This window comes from Plecotus auritus (genome assembly GCF_963455305.1).
Source record: "Plecotus auritus genome assembly, chromosome: 2".
Taxonomy (NCBI): domain Eukaryota; kingdom Metazoa; phylum Chordata; class Mammalia; order Chiroptera; family Vespertilionidae; genus Plecotus; species Plecotus auritus.
The window spans coordinates 142,922,090-142,927,158 of record NC_137771.1 but is presented as its reverse complement, the minus strand read 5'-3'; positions in this window follow the sequence as shown (position 1 = coordinate 142,927,158).

Sequence of the window (5,069 nt, the reverse complement as noted above, 5' to 3'; positions counted from 1 at the left end):
TGTCAATAACTACTGAATGTCTGTGAAAGCCTTAAAGTGTAGTTTTTCTTTACCTTCCAAAAGATTGCTACACCCAGTGGATTTCTCTCAGAACCCTCATCAAATCTTAAAATCTATTTAATGTTTGCTTAATTGTTACTAAAAACTGGATGTTGCATATAATATATAGTCAGCCCTGGCCAGATTTCTATAAATGTACAAAAGACAAAGAACCAAATAATTATTTTCAGTCTGAACTTAGATATTACATTTGTCTTGAAAACACCCATTATTGTGCATAGGTCTTGAAGGTTATACTCACTTGTCCTTGCTTTACATCACTTGGAATATTTCATGCCAATCCCTTCTGGTCTGAACTGTTGCTGTTGAGAAATCAGCTGACAGTCTAATGGGAGCTTTCTTGTAGGTGACTAACTGTCTTTCTCTTGTTACTTTTAAGATTCTCTCTGTCTTTAACCTTTGCCATTTTAATTATGATGTGTCTTGGTGTAGGCCTCTTTGGGTCCATCTTGCTTTGGATTCTCTGTGTTTCCTGTACTTGTGTGTCTTTTTCCTTCACTGGGTTTGGAAGTTTTCAGTTATTATTTCTTCAAATAGGTTCTTGCTCCATTGCTCTCTCTCTTCTTCTTATGATACCCCTATCATGTGGATGTTGTGTTTCATGTTGTTCAAAAGGTCCCTTAAACTATCCTCATTTTTTAAAATACATTTTTCTTTTTGTTGCTCTGACTGGATGTTTTTTTCTACCTTCTCTTCTAAATTGCTGATTTAATCTTCTGTTTTATCCATTCTACTGTTTATTTCTTCCAATATATATTTTTTTCAGATATTGCATTATTTATTTCTGACTGGCCCTTTTTATGGTTTCTATGTCTTTTTTTCAAGCTGTTGAGCATCTTTATAATCATTACTTTGAATTCCATGCTGATAAATTGTTTGCCTCCATTTTATTTAGCTTATCTCCTGGAGATTTCTCCTGTTATTTTATGTAGGACATGTTTCTTTGTCTCTCAATTTTGGCTTTCTTTTTGTGTTTGTTTTTATGTATTAGATAGATCTCCTATGATTCCCAGTCTTGGTAGGGTGGCCTCATGTAGTAGGTATCCTGTGGGACCCAGTAGTGTCTCCCTGATCACCTGAACTGGTTGCTCTAGGAATGTCCCTTGTGTGCATATGTGGGCAATACTGATGTAATTAAGTCTTCATTGCAATTGACCCATTCATGCATGTGATTGACCCTCAGACTGGCTGACTGTGAGTTTTAAGCCCCAACATGGTGTGTGAGCTGCTGTGCTGGTGGTGAAATTTCCTCAGTAGGGTTTAGTGCCTACTGAGATCTCCCTTTGGATATGCTGCTTGTGAAGTTTATTGGATTCTTCTCTGTTGTCTGAAGCTGGCTACTGGGTATATTTGGTCTGGGCCTCTTGGGAAGGATTCTGGTGCTATCTGTGACTGGCCCTGGGCAACCTATTTGGAGCTATAAGCAATCCACGGTTTGTGACTGCCTCTGCTGGGCCTGGGTGAATGTGAAAAGGACCAAGCTGTGCATCAAGACCAGCTTTTACTAGTAGTGGGCCCAGGGCAGGTCAGCAGAAGTTTCATAGCACCCAGAGATCCACCTCCACCTGCAGGCTGCCTGTTAGACTCAGTCACTGAAAGTGTCCCTGGCTGTACTCTTCAATGGGGTGGGGAGAGAAGAATTTCAGAAGGTGGGGCTATTTATTGCTTTTCTCCAGGCTGATGCTGCAGGTAGGGAAGTGCTTCAACCATGAAAGATGGCGTCTGTGGTATTGGGGAATGATTCCACACAGGGATCCTGGTGTTTCACCTTTCAGCTTTCTCTCCAGAGCCACCAAACCCAGACTTTCCTCATGTGGATCTAGTCTGCTCTGCCTTCCTTCCACCGGACCCCAGGCTGAGTGGCTGTAAATGAGATTTTTTGCATTGGCCCTTTAAGCGGGTGCTTTTGTTTATGCCATCTCTCCCTGGCAGACAGAAATCCCACTGTTTTCCACAGCCAGATGTTATGTGGGTGACTCTTCCTGGCTCTGGTGCTCTAGGCTAGCGAGCCGAGCTTAGGGCTTAGACCCCACACTTCTCAGCAGGAATTCCTCACAGCCGAAATATCCTTCTGGAACCTCAGCTGCCACCTATGGGAATAGGGTCAGACTTCTCGCGCCTCCACACTTCCTACCAGACTTGATGTGGCTTCTGTTAATCCTTGGTTATAAGGCTTCTCTCCAGCTTGTCTTCATTTGGTTATTCAGGATGATTTTCTATAATGAAGTTGTAATTCCAGTTTGGTTCTTGGAGGTGGTTAGTGAAGTTTCCACCTAATTTGCCACCATTTTGGATCTCTTGGAAGATTTAGAATTACAATGTGTGGTGAGATTAAACAATAAAAATTAAACATCAAACACCCCATGTTGATCTGGATTCTTATGTTCACTTGGTGTCTCTGATCCAAAAGGTAAATCTTGTCTCAGTATGGCCCTTTCAGAGGGAGGGAAACCTTGACTGCAGCTCAACTGTGACCTCTCAACCACTTCCTGTGAGATACCTTTGGCTGTAAGATGTATACTTACTTTGATATTATTGATGCAATATGTCTTTTCCTGCAATAAATGCCAGATTTTTAAGCATTGTTATTTAGGATCCTGTATGTCTTCTATCACAATAGCACTCTGATATTGTTAAAACAAGCATGAATTTTAAAAAAACATTCCCTTTTGATACCCCAAATGGCAAGCTCAGACTCTCCTCGCAGGTTCTTGTCTCATGAAGCTAGAAGAATAAATTCACAGACTGAAAGATTTTTAGTAAAGATGTGGAAATTTATTGGAAGTGTATCCAAACTTCTGGGAAGAGAGGGGTTCCCAAGCGGGTAACCCCCTGTGGCGGGGTCCCCAAATGGGAAAAGTCCTCTCTCTTTAAAATGGAAAAAAACAGTCCAGTGAGTCTCTTTGTCTATGGGTTTGTAAATGCTGGTAGCTTCTTTGTCTTATACATGTTATTGTCTAATTGGACCCTTCCTTATTCTATGTCCCTTGTTCTATATAATAAAAGCCTAATATGCAAATTGTCCCCTTGGGTGGTTGTTTGACTGGGAGTTCAACCAGGAGACTGGGAGTTTGACCGCTCGCTATGATGTGCGCTGACCACCAGGGGGTGGCGCGGAACATGGTAGGCATCATGGCGCTGGCAGCGGGTGGCAGTGGAGGTGCCACCAGTCCCGATGGGCCCTGACGAGAGCAGGACCTTGGCTGAATGATGGAGCAGGTGAGTGGGTGGCACCAGGCCAAGGTGGATGCAAGTGGGGGCCTGATTGCACTGCTGATTGCCCCAAAGATGGCGACCAGCAGCAGTGGTGGGGCATGGGGCCACCTCCCAGCTCCCCAGTGCTGAGGGAGCTGGGTGGGGGGCCCAGCCCTGACCAATCGCCCTGCAGGTAGGATGGTGGAGCAGGTGAGGGGGCAATGCTAGGCCAAGGCGGGATGCCAGGTGGGGCTGTGGGACTGCGAGGTTGGGGGCATGAGCTGCGGCCTGATCTCCACAGGCCACCCTGAGGGACCCCACCCGTGCATGAATTCATGCACCGGGCCTCTAGTTCTTTCATAATTGGCCACTTTCCCCATTTTCCCTATATAGTATCAGTTTCAACGTTTCAAAGCTCACCCAGTATGCTCTTCTTCTTCCCCTTATTTTGTAACATTCATCCATCCTTGTGTCTGTAACATAAATAATCGGGCAACTTGGAGCTATCTCCTCCTGTCAGGTATGCATTCCTTTCCCATGGACCCTCTTCCCCTGAAACTGCCTCTCCTGTCTCTAAAATCCTTTCACTTTCAAAATTGTATCATTTTTATATGTGTTTCTTACTTTGGGTTTTAGAATATGAACTTACAAAATTACATTTATTAAAAATAAACATAAAATGTGCTTTCTTCAGAAATGTATAGAAATTTAGCTCTAGAGTTCAAATTGTTTATCATGGTGAAAACTTATAGTATAAGAATTTAATTTTATGAATAGTTCATTTATGAATGTTTGCCAATATTTAATTTGCAAATTTTCCTCTGAACATCATATTTCCTAATAACAATAAGAAAAAAAATCAATAGCTATCAAACTTTCACTAACTGTGGCTGAGGAATTTCATAATGTAAAGTAAAAATCTTCTTTGGGGAAATATTTAGAACTATTTAAAAACAGATTAACATTTACCTTCTAATTGAATTATGTTGTAATGGATGTCTCACATAATGTATATGTGTTTTTAAAATACGACTTGTTTTAGATAGCTTTAAGGGATATTTAATGTAGATATAAGATCAATGTCAGAAATAAAAATAGTAATATCATGCTGAATTTGAATTCAGCTTATATCTTTAAACAATAACTATAAGAAAGGAAATTATTTGGTTTAAATTTAAGCCTAAAAATCCCACTGAAGGATACATATTGCATTTTCTATCTTTAAAATTGTGAGGTTGCATACTGGGAAAGATAAGGTATATAAACTATGTAGAGTGAAAGTGTCTTGCATTACAGTATTTGCCAATGGAGCACCTTTCAAAATTTCTTCAAGTATTAAGAAAAGTTGAGCAATGAGCACTACGTATTTTCATTGGCCAGAATTTTATATTGTTTATGGTAAAAATGATAGCTATAACTCATCTCAAAACTTTAGAGAATTTCTTTCTCCCTCAAGTTACAACTTATAATTTAGGATTGGATTTGAGACTTCATCATGTTGTAGGGTTCCAGAGACCTTCTTTTTCAGCCAATAGATAGAGAAAGAAAATATGGATAATGGATACTTCTTCTTAACCCCTTTGTTATGGATGTGATACACATCACTTCTGCTTGCAGATCAACTGCAGAAACCACCTGACTCTAACTAGATGCAAAGCACACTGAAAATGTAATCTCTAGTCAGGTCAAGCACTCTCTTACCACTACACAAGTGGTCGGCAAACTCATTAGTCAATAGAGAGGCAAACGGCGGCTTGCGAGCCGCAGTTTGCCGACCACTGCACTACACTATTGAATGGAATCCTGTATCTTCG